This window comes from Rhinatrema bivittatum, chromosome 15 (assembly GCF_901001135.1).
Source record: "Rhinatrema bivittatum chromosome 15, aRhiBiv1.1, whole genome shotgun sequence".
Classification (NCBI taxonomy): domain Eukaryota; kingdom Metazoa; phylum Chordata; class Amphibia; order Gymnophiona; family Rhinatrematidae; genus Rhinatrema; species Rhinatrema bivittatum.
Window position 1 is genome coordinate 56,230,063 of NC_042629.1, and position 18,371 is coordinate 56,248,433.

General features: G+C 41.9%; 1 protein-coding gene across 1 annotated transcript in view; it reads left to right on the forward strand.

Moving 5' to 3' along the window:
* The first annotated feature begins 6,699 nt into the window (after positions 1-6,699).
* MFAP2 (microfibril associated protein 2) overlaps positions 6,700-18,371 on the forward strand; it is a 31,337-nt gene continuing 19,665 nt past the window's right edge. The window contains exon 1 of the mRNA XM_029578811.1: positions 6,700-6,762. The gene's annotated coding sequence lies outside the window, so the exon portion shown is untranslated. The remainder of the gene's footprint in view (positions 6,763-18,371) is intronic.

An 18,371-nucleotide genomic window follows, 5' to 3' on the forward strand; every position in this document is an offset into this window, starting at 1 on the left:
TTTTCAGGATATCCACCAATGAATACGCAAGAGAGAAAATGTGCATGTTATGGAGGCAGTGCATGCAAATTCTCTCATATGCATATTCATTGTGGATATCCTGAAAACCCAACTGACGGGGGGGGGGACAGTTTGTTTGCTTTGCGGCACTGGTGGATGCTGTTCTTTGTTTCAATTGTTTTATCTAATCACTGATGATTTGGAGCTGAATAAAAACTTTATAAAATACTGCTATAATTTCTTTTTTTTAACCAAGTGGCAGGAATCATAGTTTATAAAAAACACTGCATATCTCTGCTGCAAAAGAATACACATATATGTATACACATAGATGTCAGTATGTGTGTAATTTTGTAATGCAGGGAAACCTCACCCGGGAAAAAAAATCCTAGATCCCCTGCATGGTAATGCACTGCCAGCAACCCAGCCCTTGAAGGAGAATGTTTTAAATGAAAAGCATGAGAAAGTTATCTAGGGAGGTGGGGAGATGGTGCTAGATTTAACATTGGAGGCTTATACAAGAAGTTTAAGTAAACATTGGACTAGTATGAGATAGGTACAGTGGATCCTACCTGGAAGCAGGGAGTGAGATGGAAGAGACCCAAGGAGATCCTCTAACTATTTTTCTATAAAAGACAACTTAGTTTTCATTCAGCTCAGCAGAGAATACAGTTTTATCTGCAGTTGTGGTGGAAAGCTAAAGGGAGTTAGTTAAAGTGGACCAGAGAAAATTTGTGATGCAGCAGGTGGGAATAATAGTGGAACAAAGTAATCACCAATAAATAAATAATTTAAATGTGAATCAATATGAACTCTACAAGAGCTTAGCATAAGACTTCTAAAACATGATAGTTCCACCTGCTATTTTGTTTTCCTTAGTCTGCTTAATAAGTAACAAGATGAAATAGGAACAGGAAAGCTGACTGCTTGATAAGGCCAGTGTCCAACTGCCTGGGAGTTATGCAGGATGTCTCATAGCAAAACCGCAGCTTAAGACATAAATCTGCTGAACTTGTGAATTCTAAATAAGAACTGGACTTGCAAAACCTGGACTAGAGCCAGAAATGACAGTATAAGTTAATTGTAATTAACAGTGTTCCTCAGATTCACCAGAGGGAAACATAGAATTGACGGCAGAAGAAGACCAAACGGCCCATCCAGTCTGCCCAGCAAGCTTTCACACTTTTTTTTTTCTTATGCTTATCTGTTACTCTTGGCCCTTATTAGTAACTTTTTGGTTCTAGTTACCTTCCACCCCCGCCATTGATGTAGCGAGCAGTGCTGGAGCTGCATCTAAGTGATGTATCTAGCTTAATTGGTTAGGGGTAGGAACTGCTACAATAAGCAAGCTACTCCCATGCTTATTTGTTTACCCAGCCTGTGCCATTCAGTCCTTGTTGGTTCTTGTCTGAATATAATTCCTCTTTTCTTTATTCCCCCTGCTGTTGAAGCAGTGAGTTGCGCTGGATATGTATTCCAAGTGAAGTATCAGCATGGCTTTACCCAGGGCAAGTCTTGCCTCACAAATCTGCTTCACTTTTTTGAAGGAGTTAATAAACATGTGGATAAAGGGGAACCGGTAGATGTAGTATACTTGGATTTTCAGAAGGCGTTTGACAAAGTTCCTCATGAGAGGCTTCTAGGAAAAGTAAAAAGTCATGGGATAGGTGGCGATGTCCTTTCGTGGATTGCAAACTGGCTAAAAGACAGGAAACAGAGAGTAGGATTAAATGGGCAATTTTCTCAGTGGAAGGGAGTGGGCAGTGGAGTGCCTCAGGGATCTGTACTTGGACCTGTGCTTTTCAATATATATATATATAAAAAATCTGGAAAGGAATACGACGAGTGAGATAATCAAATTTGCAGATGACACAAAATTGTTCAGAGTAGTTAAATCACAAGCAGATTGTGATAAATTGCAGGAAGACCTTGTGAGACTGGAAAATTGGGCATCCAAATGGCAGATGAAATTTAATGTGGATAAGTGCAAGGTGATGCATATAGGGAAAAATAACCCATGCTATAATTACACGATGTTGGGTTCCATATTAGGTGCTACAACCCAAGAAAGAGATCTAGGTGTCATAGTGGATAACACATTGAAATCGTCGGTTCAGTGTGCTGCGGCAGTCAAAAAAGCAAACAGAATGTTGGGAATTATTAGAAAAGGAATGATGAATAAAACAGAAAATGTCATAATGCCTCTGTATCGCTCCATGGTGAGACCGCACCTTGAATACTGTGTACAATTCTGGTCGCCGCATCTCAAAAAAGATATAATTGCGATGGAGAAGGTACAGAGAAGGGCTACCAAAATGATAAGGGGAATGGAACAACTCCCCTATGAGGAAAGACTAAAGAGGTTAGGACTTTTCAGCTTGGAGAAGAGACAACTAAGGGGGGATATGATAGAGGTGTTTAAAATCATGAGAGGTCTAGAACGGGTAGATGTGAATCGGTTATTTACTCTTTCGGATAGTAGAAAGACTAGGGGACACTCCATGAAGTTAGCATGGGGCACATTTAAAACTAATCGGAGAAAGTTCTTTTTTACTCAACGCACAATTAAACTCTGGAATTTGTTGCCAGAGAATGTGGTTCGTGCAGTTAGTATAGCTGTGTTTAAAAAAGGATTGGATAAGTTCTTGGAGGAGAAGTCCATTACCTGCTATTAAGTTCACTTAGAGAATAGCCACTGCCATTAGCAATGGTTACATGGAATAGACTTAGTTTTTGGGTACTTGCCAGGTTCTTATGGCCTGGATTGGCCACTGTTGGAAACAGGATGCTGGGCTTGATGGACCCTTGGTCTGACCCAGTATGGCATTTTCTTATGTAGTAACCACCGTAACAAGCAAACTACACCCATAATTATTTGTTTACTCAGACTATGTAATTCAGTCCTTGTTGGTTGTTGCCTGAATATAAATCCTTTTTCCTCTTTCCCCCCTGCCGTTGAAGCAGAAAGCTATGCTGGATATGCATTGAAAGTGAAGTATCAGACTTATTTGGTTTGGGGTAGTAACCGCCGCAACAAGCAAGCTACTCCCTGGTTTTTCTGTGAATGCAAATCCTTTTTACCACATTTCCTCTTGCCGTTGAAGCATAGAGCAATGCTGGAGTCGCACTGACAGTGAGTATGTTTATTGAATAAGGCTATTAATCACCAGGTAGTAGCTGTCATTCCCGCAAGCTACCCCCATGCCTCTTATCTTCATTCACATCCTCTAGACTTTATGGATCCACAGTATTTATCCCACGCCCCTTTGAAGTTTAATTGAACATAAGAGTGCAGTTAATAGGAAGTTTGATGGTAAACCACTAGTAGCGCACAGTAGTGAGGAAGGGCACAATTTTGATGATTATAGGTTTTGTGCTATTAAGAAACTGAATAAAAATTGGAGAGGTGGGAACTTTAATAATAAACTTAAGATTAGAACAAAAATTTATCTTTGATTTTAATACAATGTCACCTAATAGTCTTAATAATAAATAGATTTTTCTGTTTTTTTATGATTTTAGCTAGACAATTGATGACATTGTTTTCTGTGTATCGTTTAAAATTATAGAGATTTGTAGCCTCCCATTTTTATGCAAAATGTTTTTAGTATTTTTTGAATATTGCTGCTTTTTATTATCCTATTTTTAAAGTATAAGAAATGTGTGGTATGTGTAATTTAATATATTTATATATTAATTGGTGCCTGTTTTTTATATTTTTATACAATCATACAATTGAGATAACTGATGACACGTTTTCTGTGTATTGTTTTAAATTACAGAGATTTTATAGCCTCCTATTTTTTATGCAAAATGGTCTCAGTATTTTTTAAATATTGCTTTTAAAGAACGCCTTTAGCCATCCCATGGTTTTCTATGGGCCTGTTTGTCTCTCAATATTCCCAGATACGGTGATTCACAACAGAGAGACTACGAGGGAGATATTTCTGTATAAATCTTTATTACTGCAGTACTAATTGCCTTTGATTTATGCAATATTTACTGTGATACTGTTTATTTTTGCTGAATTATACTATATTTAGTAAACCAAATATTTTCCTTTACAAACCTGTTTGTGTGTTCTATGATGTAATATACCTTCACTCATTCCACTGTTTATAGTTGTGCACATACAGCAAGGAGTTTTACATGCAAAAAATGTGCATGTGAAACTAAGTCCTGCTTAGTGCACTCACATGGAAATTATATGCTAATGAAGACAATAGCTATTACTCCCCAGTGCAGAGAGGTGCACTGGCTTAATTCATGTTTTCATAGCGCTGGAAATTTTTCTCCTGGTCAGAGATGGATTAAAGGTTCCAGTGCTAGTATCAATCTGTGGATAGGAGTAAGAGTTTTGCAGCCGGGACCTTTATTTGGGATTTCTGCACAAAGCATGCTTTTTGCACAAAAATATGATTTATGTGCATATGTTTTCTGAAACACTTTTGTGTACTCAAATCATGTTTTATGCACTCTAAATGAGCATCAAATCATATATGTTATATCCTCCAGGCTGAGCTAAAGAATAGTGAGCTAGACTAGGTCTCTCTCCCCAGATTACCCGCATTAAAGAATATCAATTGAAAGCACAGCTTTTGTGTTACTTTTTAGACCCTACTTCAGAGGCTAAGTGAATTGGGAATTAATGGGCAAGTTTTTTTTATTTCTTGATTTTGACAGGAAGAAAATTCTAGATTTAATTAGATCAACAAAAATCTGACTGGCATGAATTAAACGTTAGTGTCTCTCGGGGATCAGTTTTCTCTGTGACATTATTCACTATTTATCTGTTCTCTTGCTGTTATTTTGGCTCAGTCTGATCCTTTTTTATAAAATCTCTGTAGACGATATTCAGCTATTCTTTCCTGTCTAATCTGATATTAAGTGTACGTGTTGCAAGTTGATCAGTGTTTAAATCAAATTAAATGGATGCTGATCAATCGAGTAGTATAAAAAAGAAAGAAGAGGTTATGTGGATCTCACATAATTCTCCACCACATACTTATTTTGGATTAGCAATTGATGGCAGTTTTATTCCATTTGTTGCATCTGTTCGTAACTTGGGATTTCAGTTTGATTCTGCTATGACCTGCTCGGCCTGTATACAATTGCTTTTACAATCAGGTTTTTATAAATTAAGATTATTAAGGCATATATGTTATTTTTTGCCTAACAACAGTGCTGGATGGGTGTCCAGCCGCACTAGGCGACTGTTTCATCATGTGCTCTCTCTCTCCTCTATCGCACACGATAAAGACCCCAGCTCCTAAATGAAACACCTACCCGGAAAACGTCCTCCAGCTCCGTGTCTCACCCAAACCACTTCCCATCTCGTCCATCCTTTCAAAACTGCCACACTTATTGGCTGCTCTGTCACTCCGCCTACTTCCAGTGCCCTTGGCCACCGCCTACCCTGCCTAAGGATGATTTTAGAACTATCATTCGGGCTTTTATCTTAACCTCTGTTGATTACAGAAATGCCTTGTTTATGGTTTGCCAGTACTCTCACAACTACATTGGTTAGCAGTGGCACAATGGATTCAATTTAACTGTTTTGAAAACGAGTGTTAAATTTTAAAGGGGAAAGGCCTTCATACTTCTCATTTCATTTCAGTATATCGGCCCTCACCAACCCCAGACTTTTGCGTTCCATGAATGATCTACACTACTGGTTGTGTCTAAATGTGCTCTGCTGGCTGAAACATGGTGCATGCGTGTTTTCGTTAATTGGTCCTATCCTATGGATCCTTACCTAGGCAGCTACAGCTTATCTCAGATATCAAGGCTTTCCATAAGAAATGAAGCGCCTTTATATTTCAGGAAGCTTTTTCTAATAGCTAATTAATTTTTTCATGTTGTTTAACTGATTTTGTTTTTGTTATATTTATCATTTGTGTTTGATCTCTGATCTGCATTTCTGAATTTTAAATGTAATGTTGTGATGTTCACTGCCTATTAGGATTGATTTGATTTAAGTGGTCAACAAGAATGTTTTCATACATAAATTAATAAATTCTGTTTTGCTTAGAAGAATTTCACCCCCAGTACTATACCTCTCCCTGTCATTAGCATTAACTGCCGGAACCTAGGCCATTCCTTGAGCTTACCAGATTCCTTCCTCGCATTTTCTACACCTTTCTGGCCGTCTACCCTGTTGCAGATGTTGGTATCATTGGTACAAAGACAAACCTCTCTCATCAATCCTTCTGCAATATTGCTCACGAAAATTTTGAAAAGGACCAATCCTTGAGGCCCACTAGTAACATCCCCCCCTCCTTGGAGTAAACCCCATTTATCAATACTCTTTGCACCTCCCACTCAGTTTCTAACCCAGTCAGTCACTCTAAGGTCCATACCAAGGGCACTCACGTATACAGAACCATGTCAAAGGCCTTACTGAAATCCAAGTTCACTATATCTAGTGCTCTCCCTTGATCCAACTCTCTGTACACCCAGTTAAAAAAACAAAAAAATTGATCATCAGCTTCATCTGCCAAGATCTAGCTCTGGTAAAACCCTGCTGCCTTGGTTCTTGCAATCCACTGGATTCCAGAAAGTACACTATCCTCTTCTTTAGCAGTGATGCCATTAATTTGCTTGCCACATGTACCTTGTGCTGGTGGTGCATTAGGACCCAGAAGGGTTGGCAGTGGCTGGAGGGAAGGAACTGCAGGGTCCCATTCTGGAGTTCTGAAAAAAGCAGAGAAGGATGAAACAGAGACCACCAGAAGGATCAGGGAGCAGGCAGAGCTGTATCTGGTAAGCAGAGAAGGCTTTTTATGTTGCTGTGACCAAAGAAACTTTTATGCAACATTAAATGCAGGGAAGTTTCTATTTGCATGAAAACAATTCTTTGTTTTAAAATTGAGAGTGTTCTTTTCTTTTTATAGTTAAGTTGATCCTGATTTTAGTGAAAACTATTTCTGGAAGTCCATTAATTCGATGGATTTTTTTTTTTTTTTTTATAGTTGCTAGGAGTAAAATAATGAGCTGCAAATGAGATTTAATGATTACATCACTTTGTGTGTGTGTGAAAATTTGTTTTCTTTATAACACCTTTTTAAGAGCAAATACCTGCTTCTGATGCATCTATTCAGCATGAAAGCAGTCTGTCCTGATGCGGCATGAAACTCATAATTCAGAATCTCTTAGAATAAAAAAAAGGTCTCTTTTTCTTAGAGAGATATATACAGAGACGTTTACTGTTGGGTAAAATTCTTTTCTTAGCAGTATTCCATTTTATTCATTCATTCCAAGTAATGATGGCACTAACATGTCTGAGGCCAATGTAAAGTGAAAAAGGAACTAAACAGAAAACTATTAATAACGGCGTTAAAACGTGACCAGTTGCAGGAATGCAAAACTTTTTTCTTTCTTGAAACATTTGGAACCAGGTTCTTTACAGTAGGGCTGAGGGCTCTTCCTTGCCTTTTGTTCTCTGGCCTCATGGGGGGATGGGAAGGTGGAGACAGAATGTGTGTGTGTGTGTGTGTGTGTGTGTTGATCATTTCCAGATGTTTCTGCACCAGAGACATTAGATTTGATTTTCTACATAACCGATGGCTGCATAGCACGGTTTAGGAAATAGGTAGGGGATGGGGGTGGGGGGAGTTTGTAGGGGATGGGGATGGCAAGAGCTAAATTCCTTTGAGGCGCTGAGCCGGAGTCTCTGAGGCCCTTATCCTCCACGCAGCTCCTCTCCTCGGGAACAGAAGCCATGCAGGATCCCCCACAGGGCTCTCCTTGCTGCCTCCCCAGAAGTGACAGCTGAAAACCAAAGCCGCCACGCAAGCTACGGGAATTATCACGGATGGATTTTTAACATTTGTGAGAGGGGGGCTTTGGAGGTGCAGATTAATAATTACTTTTCAGATTTGATCAATGTTCACAAACTGTTTTTATTATATTGGCATATTTATAAGCCTCTGCTCTAAACTGCCGCAATTGCTCACAGAATGACAGTATGCAAACAAATAATGCCTTTGATTTTAATTTCAAGGCTAAAGTATGAGTGGTCAAAATTGCATTTTGACAAAATGAATGTTTGTTGGATCATAAGACTTTTGGGGGAATCCCATGAATGGAGACTGCTAGCTTTGCTCGTGTAACAGATGAGATGTTGAGCGTTAAAAAATCATTGCTTTGTAATTTTGAGTCATGGGGGCACATTCCTTGGGCCACAAAAAGCAAGGAAGGAACTTGGTCCATATACGTCCGCCTCTCATTGCTTTTACAGGCACAGCCAACCCCAGTGTGCAATCATGGCTGAAGCAAGAATAAAGGAAATCAGCCAGAGAGAGTCACAGGGAGATGACACAGGTAGTTCCCTAGGTAGTCTCTGCTGTAAATCCCTGGCTGTGCATGAGTGACTCATGGTCACATTCAACTTTCTGCTGTCCACATGATTTAAGGTCTTCAGGAGTAGATGGATGTGGGATTCTGATAGATCTCTACATATCTGCTTGAGGGAGGGCATGGGTTTGCTTTTCTGAAGGTGGGGAGGAGGGGGGGAGTCCCTATGGGGGTAGCTTCCATAATGCCCACCTATCTGTACAGCCCACAGATGCTTCTTACCCAAAGACCGTGCACTAATTTTCACAATGAAAGTACGTGTGCACATTTTACTCGGAAGGTTGCCTGAGGAAAAGCACTGCTCACACCCGACAGCTGTTATTTTGGGTGGGTTAACTATTCTGAGGAATTCCAAACCTCGCACCCACGAACGCCGCCTCCTGCCGCAGATGAAAGTGCAGGCGCGCTTTCACCGGCATGTAGAATGGGCAATTTTCATAAAGCCCGTTTTTGCGGAAGCAAATGTTTGTTTTTTTTAAACCTGTGGAAATGGCTTTGAAAATGACGCTCTCTATCTTTAGTAATGTCTGATAACCTACTGATCTCTGCCATGATGGTATATATATAGGGCCTGCATCAAAAGACTCATCAGATGAGACTTAACCTAAATGTATACCCTACCCTAGAGCAAAGATCCACAAATTATGACCTATGGACCGCAGCTGGCAATTGACCCCGTCCTCAGTGCTTTTTGCTAGCCTCGCGCATCAGAAAGGAAAGGTCCCAGGGTGTGAGGCAGGCACGGTAGAACCAGAAAAAAAGGCAAGAGGCGTGACAGTAAGGAAAGAAGCACTGCCAGCAGACTAAGAAGGGAGGTGTAGACTGGAGCCATCAGAGTAGGATAAGGCAGTACCATAATTAAATGTGGGTGAGAGGGGCATCAACCTAGGGTACAAAGCCTTTGGGGCAGAAATATTACTGAAATGCAAGTGTGGGTCAGCAGCAAATGAAAATCTAGGGACCGTACCATTTTCCTCCTATTATCTAGCATTGGGGGGGGGGGGGGGGGAGATAGAAATGGAAAGCTAGAAAGGAGAAGGGAAGAGATTGGGAGAGACTGAAGGGATAGGGAGGAGATAACGGGAGACACTGGTAAGAAGAGAAGGTGGAAGATATGGTGAGAAGGAAATGAAAGGTAGAGATCAAGGAATCAGATGGAGCGAGAGGCGAAAGACAGGGAGAGATGGACAGGATGAGAGGAAGAAAAGAGAAAAAGAAAATAAAAGGAAAGAGAAAGTACATAGGTGTCACAGGTAGATGAAGGGGAGGGAGAACTGGAGAGAAGAGACATGAAAGAAGACCCAGGAAAAGAAATTGGAGGAAACAGGCAAGGTAGAAACTAAGGAACCCAAAGAAATAATATAGTAACACATACAAGATGACAAGACCAAAAACTAATCATTTCAGCTTTTCATGGAATAGACTTAGTTTTTGGGTACTTGCCAGGTTCTTATGGCCTGGATTTGGCCACGGTTGGAAACAGGATGCTGGGCTTGATGGACCCTTGGTCTGGACCCAGTATGGCATGTTCTTATGTTCTTATCAGATTGGGGTGATTTTCTTAACTTACATGTTAAATCATTATATATTGTCCTGTACTATTTAAAAGTTTCTCTCTCATTCTGAGGTGTCTCCAGGGATGAATGCCCTGGTACTAAGGGACAGAACCGCCATTATTATTGGTGATTCAATTATGGGAAATGTAGATAGCTGGTTGGCGGGTAAGGCATGAAGAAAACAAGCAGACTGAGGAATTGCAGAGGGACCCTTGTGACACCGGGGAACTGGGCATCTAAATGGCAGATAAGATTTAAATGTGGACAAGTGCAAAGTTTTGCACAAAGGGGCACAGTGCTGGGTTTCATATTAGGAGTCACTAGCTAGAAAAAGGATCTTGGGACAATACACTGAAATCCTCGACCCAACGTGCGAAAGCTTGTCAAAAAATAAAATGGAATGTAGGAACGATGGGAAAAGGAATGGAGATTAAAAACTTGCAAAATCATCATGCTGCTGCATCGATTCATGTGACCACGCTTTGAGTGATGGATGCAGTTTTGGTCATCCCCACCTCTACAATGGAACCACGAAGGGTACAGAGAAGGGGCAGCCAGTATCATCAAGCGTAGGGAATGGCTCACCTATGAGGATAGGTGCCAAGTGCTCTTAAGCTTGGAGAAGAGGATCTGACAGAGGTTTCTAAAAGGCTGAGTCAGGAGCAGATAAACAGGGGACGGTTGTGAACCTCCTCAAACTGTAGAAAATATTCTTTCACTCAACACCCAATCAAACTTTGGAATTTGTTGCCAGAAGATGTGGTCAAGGCGTTTATTGTGGCCAATTTCACAAGGGGCTCAGACAAGTTTCTGGAGGAAAAGTCCACAAACGGTTATTATTAGCAAGGCAGACTTGGGGAAGCCGCTACCTAGGCCTGTGAATGAGCAGTGCTGGGTACTTGTGACGTGGATTTGACCATAGGGAGGATGCCGAGTGTGATAGCTGACTTGTTGCACAGGTCTTCCCTTATTAGCACCATCTCCTACAGTACAGAGCAAAGGCATTGTTTATTTATTTATTTATGGTTTAAAAAAATTAAGCCTCCAATGGTGGATTGATATTATGATTGCCCCAGTTGTGGGGGAGGTGATGCTGCTCTGCCAGCTGTGAACTCGTTCTGGCGTTGGACAGCCTCACTTCAAAGGATTCTATCACGGGTTGTGGCAGCTAAATTCAATTTCAATTTTTTTGGCTTATTTTTGTGTTAATTAGAACTAGCAAGCTGGTTGTGTTCCCTGCTTATACCTGCAGAACCCTGCTGCTTTCCTTCCTACGGCTGCAGGATAACGCCGATTCGTGCACCAGGATTACGTTCTGTGTGCCGAATTCATTTGTAGTCTTTGCGTATTGGTAAGAAATATCTTGAGGAAAAGGAAAAAAAAACCAAACACAAAACCCAAGCATTTCTTCAATACTAGGTCATTAAAAAAGTTCATCCGGCCCCCGGCGATTTGAAATGCTCCATAGGGCCTCTGGCCTAAATGAGTTGCTTCCTGAAGATCCCCGGGAAACAGCTGTTGCTGGGCCTGGTGGCTGCTGCGGATCTGCAGGCCAGGGACAGGGAGGAGGCGGTGCATTTTTTGCCAGTAATAAATGGGGGATGAGTGATTACAGTAATAAGGAGATGAGCTGGGGGGGGGGGGGGAGGGAGAGGCTGCTGCTGGTCACAGACCTGCTGGTTTACGGCACTCCTATGTGCTGTTACCCATCCCTGTGGTGGGAGACGTGAAGGGCCATTCATTCATTCAAGCAGGCCCCATGCAATCACCTTGGCTCTAATAAAATGTGTTCTGGTTTTCAGCGCACATTCGTGCCATGATTAAAAAAAAAACAAACAACTCCCAAGGTAAGTAAAGCTAATGACATGCTAATGCATCAGGATTTTAAAAGATCGTGTAAAAACTGTAAAACGTGCGTTCGACACAGGACGTTTTAAACCAGGGAACCCCCTTCCTGGTGGAGGCATCCCTGACAGGCTATCCGGGTAAGTGGCGGCAACCACTGCTCCCACCTACCCGGATAAATTCTGATTTATCCGTCTATCTGGCAGCGGGAAGCATAAATAAGTACTTTATCCGGCTAAACAGCAGTGAACCACGCCAGATAGTCCTATAAGGACTGTCTTATGTGGCAGCTGCTTCCCACTGCCAGATGAACGGATAAATCAGAATTTATCCAGGAAAGTGGCAGCAGTGGCACCCGCATAAGTCAGTGGCGGCTGCCAGCACTGACCCAGAGAGATTTAAACATTGTTTTAAAAAACTTTGACTTTTTTTTTTTTTTTTTTTAAATAGTGCTGGGGTTAAGTTTCCAGCGCTAAAAAAGGCACGCTGGCCAGATGCAGTCTCTCTGCATTGGTGGGGGAGGGGGAAATGCTTAATGCCCCCATTTGCATGGGATTTCCGTGCATCAGTAGCAAGTTTTGCCTGCAGAAAATGTGTGTCGAAGCCCACAGAGAAAGGTGCGTTCCACTGAGCGTAACTTTCTGCATCAGCTTGAAGGATCAGAGATGTGCAGAAGGATGTTACTAATGTTTAAAAAAATTGTATCTGCACAGCAGGCATGTGGCTAACACGTGTATTTTACATCCATCGTTTAAACACTGCATGGCCATACTTACTGTTGCCTGCATAAAACCGCTGATCGTCAAAGACCCTGTGTGCAAGTACCTTGTGTTTGAAATTCATCTGGATTTGTGCAAGCTGAAAAGTAGGCGCAGACATTATCAGTTAGGTGCCCTGTGGCAAATGTAGGCAATAGCGTCTTAGCTTGCTGTGACATAGACATGTTAAGATAATGACAGTAGGACTTGACACCTTGCTCAATTTGCCTGTTTCTTCTTTGGTTCCTATTCCCAGATCTTCTGTCTTTTTTTGTTGTAAAATATTTTACTTCTTACGGTTTTACTTTTTTTTTTTTTTTTTTTAAATAAAAATGTGCCTCTCTTATTGTGACCTGTCTTTCTATTTTCAGCTCTCCCTGCTTTATTCATATGTTTTGTGTGTTAGTGTGGTGCCTGCATGGTGTTCTGATGACAAGCAGCACTGCAGCACCTCAGTTTACAAAATCTAAGCAGTTACTTACTTTCAGAAGGGTGGGAACAGCTAAGAGGGGAAGCTTTCAAGGCTGCTTTGAAATCTGTCTGGAGAAACAAACTAGAACATAAGAGGTGCATGGTAATGAGTCTGCTTGTTTTATTTCCAAATGATTTATCTAAAGAAGACATTCGTACTGCAGCTTTAAACCAATTCTTATTTCTTCAGTAGAGTAATTTGAAGGAGTTTTACGTTTCCCAGTTTGGTTTTTTGCAAGTGGTTTTTGGCATGTTTTACAAAGCCCTCTTGTGTCTAGCAGTCAGCTCAGACTCCATCTGTTTCCAGTAGCTACGTAAATTCCCCTAAGCTTAGACATTTCTCAGAAAAACACAGGCGTGAAGGGCCCCAGTAGAGGTGCAGGTGGGCCCCAGTGATCCCTCTACTCCAGCCTGTTACGTAGCCGTCCTCTTTTCCTTTTAAACAAAAAAGCCCCTCCCTAGAGATTTCACATATTGGCATTTTGCCTCACTGCCCCCTGGATATGTCTTCATTTTTCAAGGCAAATGATGCTAGGAAATTTGACGCCCCCTCCCCCCACATTACATGTACGTGCATACGTGTGCATACTACCTGTCACCTGTTCACTGCTCCCTCCATACCTTGTGTCTCAGGGGCATAGCTAGAAATACATTTTTTAATGAATTTCTTTTTTATAGAGATCTCAAGGTTAACATAGGTGGGCACTGGGGCCAGCCCCCCTACCTTGTCCCCATCCTATGTGGGTATTCATAGCAGTGGCTATTTAAATTTCCTGGCTTCACACCCTCTCCCTGCCCTGCATCTGCAGTTTCTCACTCTCCATCTGCGGTTTATGCTGTTATTTCATACAAGGGTTAATCTCTGCCTGCTGAACAATAATTATGTAAATGGGCTTCCAGCAGCCTAGACATTCCTGAACTTTGAAGGGGCTTGCGAGGAAGGGGGATAATTGCCCGCAAGAGGAAACAGACTGCTGACCTCAAACCTCTACAGGTCTAATCCAAGGGCAGTGGCATTTCCATTCCCGTTATCCCCGTTAAAGAGGCAGAGGTCACGGACCGGCAGTGACTGCAAAGGCTCCAGGCCCCCTGAATTCCTGCACCTTTCAGGGCGGACTCCGATGGGGTGTGAGGCCTCTTTTTCAGAATGGCGGAGCCCGATGTCCCAGGAAGTCACTCACGGTGGTGAGGTGGTTACAGGAAGTTGTAATGGTAACCAGACACAGCCTACATGAGTAATTGTGCTGCGGTTCTAGTTTTGGTTATTAAAGGAATTCTTACTTTTTGCATGATATTGACTTTGGGTACCTTTCAGTCCTGAGCACTCTATTTTACTTATTTGCATTTTTTTTTCCACCGCCTACATCAAAGCCTGCAGTGGCTTACAAGGAAACATACGTAATAAAAATAATACAGCATGGTTGACCATCCATCAATTCGTCACATACTACAATAAATAAGCAAGCATAATGCTATCAAATAAAAATAGTAAAAAAAAAAAAAAACTAACTAAAACGAAAAACAGCGATATCGAATAAGATCAGCCAAAAGCTTGCTGAAATAAAACAGTTCTTAAAAGGCTTTTTGAATGTTTTCGGACATTTGATTGTTTGAAGTTCGGGTGCAAGCACTTTCTTAATGCAGGAGCAGCAACAGAGAAGGCACACTTCCTAGTCACAGAGAGCTTAGCCAATTTTACAGATGGTACATCTAGCACAAACCTCTGTGAGGAATGTAGAGTTCTGGAAAGATTGTAGGTTATCAACATTGTATTAATCCATAAGAACATAAGAAATTGCCATGCTGGGTCAGACTAAGGGTCCATCAAGCCCAGCATCCTGTTTCCAACAGAGGCCAAACCAAGCCATAAGAACCCGGCAAGAACTCAAACACCAAGAAGATCCCATGCTGATGCCAGTAATAGCAGTGGCTATTCCCTAAGTCAACTTGATTAATAGCAGTTAATAGACTTCTCCTTGAAGAACTTATCCAAACCTTTTTTAAACCCAGCTACACTAACTGCACTAACCACATCCTCTGGCAACAAATTCCAGAGCTTAATTGTGCATTGAGTGAAAAAGAATTTTCTCCTATTAGTCTTAAATGTGCTACTTGCTAACTTCATGGTAATGCATTGATTGAAAATAACTTGTGCGTTAAGATTGCAATTTTGGATTTGATTCTAGCTTGCACTGGGAACCAATGTAGGTCAGCCAACACTGGTGAGATATGATCACTCTTTTTACGGCCAGAATTAATCTTGCTGCTGCATTTTGCAGCAACTGCAATGGTTTAATTGAAGACATAGGAAGCCCCAAGTACAATAGTCCAGTGTTGCCGACAAAAATGTCTGTCTTGCTAGATGAAAGTTGCTAGGCAGTAAAAACAACTTGAGATCTCTTAGTTGGCGAAGCTTATAAAAGCTGTCTCGCACAGCCAATCTGATCTGGGAAATACAGGACAGACATGAATCAACTCAAGTACCCTCCCAAACTAGGAGCCTGGGAAGAGATCTGGATTGTTTCAGTCCCAGTCTGAATTGACTGAGGGATGTCCATCGAGGTGCTGCACTGAATTACCACAATCACGGTTCTGGCTATATTTAAAGCAAGTTTGTTGTGATTAAACCCCTGTTTGATAGAGATCATACCTGAAACTATCTGCCCAGAAGTTTCTGACCACAGTTTTACCAGGGGAATATAAGATTGTGCATGATCAGCATATATCCTGTAACCAGTGCTTCGTGGCGTAAGTAACCAGCACATTGGTGACAAATAAACATTAAACAAAAAGAGCCATCAATGCAGAACCATGAGGGACTCCCGAATGCATTGGAAACCAACCTGATGGTATGCCGCCTATGCTCGCTTCTTGTTTCCTATTTGTTAAATAGGATTTAAACTAATTCTAGAAAGGACCGGCTACCCCAGCTTCTTTCAGCCTGGACAATAAATATCCCATGGCCTACAGTGTCAAATAACGATGCTGGACATTCATCAGCAAGACATATCCAGGACCAGCGTCTAAGCCCCTCCGTATAGAATAAAGCAAGGAGAGGAGCACAATTTCCATGCTCGTATTGTGCCGAAAGCCATACTGATATTGAGCAATAAATTCAGAAAATGTTTTCAAATCAGCAGACTAAATACGTTTTGCAATAAATCCAGTGGATGAAACAGGCCTACAATTTACAGGTTCAGATGGATCCAAATTTGCAGACATTAACAGTAGTAATAAGGCCTAAAATGATGAACTCATGGAGAAACACCTTAGAAACTTTGGCCTGAAAACTGGTAGGGCGTTTTCCACATAACATTTGGCCGGCCATGGGATTACCTTGTGACCGGCTGCACAATGCCACTGGCCCTTGCCCGAAGACACTCTGCTCTGGTGCAGCTGGGACGCCACCATGACGATGCTGGCCCTGGTCCCCCTAGGCGTGCACCACGCGGCGCCTACTGAAGGCCCCACAGTGGGAAACTTTCACCAGCGCCTCCTGATGACACGAGCCAGTCCAGGGGATTTAAGCTCCAGTGTTCAGACCAGTCAGTGCCTCAGCAACAGGTCTCCTGCCTAGCACGCAGTGCTATTGTTCCTGTGCTTATCCTGCGCTGTGCGTCTCCTTGCCGTGCCTTGCCTGTCTTGTACCTTCTGCCCTGCTCCTTGTCTTGGTCCTCCTTGTCCATTGTGTCCTTGTCCGTTGCCTGCCCAATTCTGACCTCTGCTATGGACCCAGAGCAATCTCTTGCTTGCTACCTGGTATTGACCTCTGCTATGAACTTTGGCTACTTTTTGATTGCTGCCTGCCCTGACTCTCTGCTTGGACCCGGTTACTGTCAGCTCACTACCAGCCCTGACCTCAGTCCGTACCTGCACTCTCTCATCTAAGACCTGCTCAACCTGTAGGGAAAGGATATAGGTGAAGCTCTTGCTCAGTCCCACCAAGGGCATATCTGCCATCTTTCGGAGTGAGCCTAATAAGTTTACTTATTAGGCTGTGTCAACCACACTACAGCACAAGGGCTCACAACCGTGATATTCCAGTTCACAGAGTAAATATTGACCCAAAACCTCACAGCCTCAGGATGCAGAAGGTCATTCTCTTTTCATCCTCTTCTCATGACCCCTTTCCATTGAAAAAGAGGTTCTCCTCCTGTACATGGAAACCTCGAATGTATTTACTGTTGCTTTATCCACCTGTTTGGTCCCCTTATCAGATACAATCATCCACAGATCCCACTCTTCTTTCATGCTTAGAATTTCATCGCCAATACTGTACCTCTCCCCTTGGGTTTTTTTGCATCCTAAATGCATAACTCTGCTTTTTTTTTAATAGTATATCTTAGCTGCTAGATTTAGACCATTCCTTGAGCTTTCCTAGAAACCTCCTAAGTATGGATATTGTTTAAAAATACCATTTTAGAAGCACAGTTCATATGTATTCCTCACATTAAAAAAGGTGGAAGCATGGCCAGACGACTACCCGTTAGGTTAAAAGGTAAGGTGAAAGAGGCTATTTTAGCCAAAAGAACTTCCTTCAAAAATTGGAAGAAGGATCCATCTGAAGAAAATAGGAAAAAGCATAAGCAATGGAAAGTTAAATGTAAAACATTGATAAGATGGGCTAAGAGAGAACTTGAAAAGAAGCTGGCCGTAGAGGCAAAAATTTCTAATAAAAATCTTTAAAAATGTATCCAAAGCAGGAAGCCCGCAAGGGATTTGGGTTGGACCGTGAGATGATCGAGGGGTTAAAGTGGCCCTTAGGAAAGATAAGGCCATCATGGAAAGACTAAATGAATTCTTTGCTTCAGTATTTACTAATGAGTGTTGGGGAGATACCAGTTCCAGAACAGTTTTCAAGGGTGATGATTCAGACGAATTGAACCAAATCACGGAGAACCTGGAAGATGTAGTAGGTCAGACTGACAAACTGAAGAACAGCAAATCACCTTGTCTTAGATGGTATACACCCCAGAGTTCTGAAAGAACTAAAAATGAAATTTCAGATCTATTACTAGAAATGTGTAGCCTATCATTAAAATTGTCCATTGTACCTTGTGAGGGAGTGTACAGAAAACTCCTTGAAACCACCTTAAGGGACTGGCCACAGCTATCCCCCTCCATGTCCTCCTTAAGGATCAGCCCCGCAAGGGATTCTAGGTGAAGTGATGCTCCCTTTACCATATTATAAGGAGCTACAGCCCAGAAGGGTTAGAGAGGCCCCGCAAGCAGGCAGGAAGCCAGGGTATGCAAGGACAACTTAAATTTGAGTTTTTTGCACCCAGCACTGCAAGGTGAGCAGTTTTTTTTCTGTTTTGTTTTGCACTGTTAATACATTTGCACATTTGGCTGTTTCTTAAGCTATGACTGGCCCACGTTACCATAT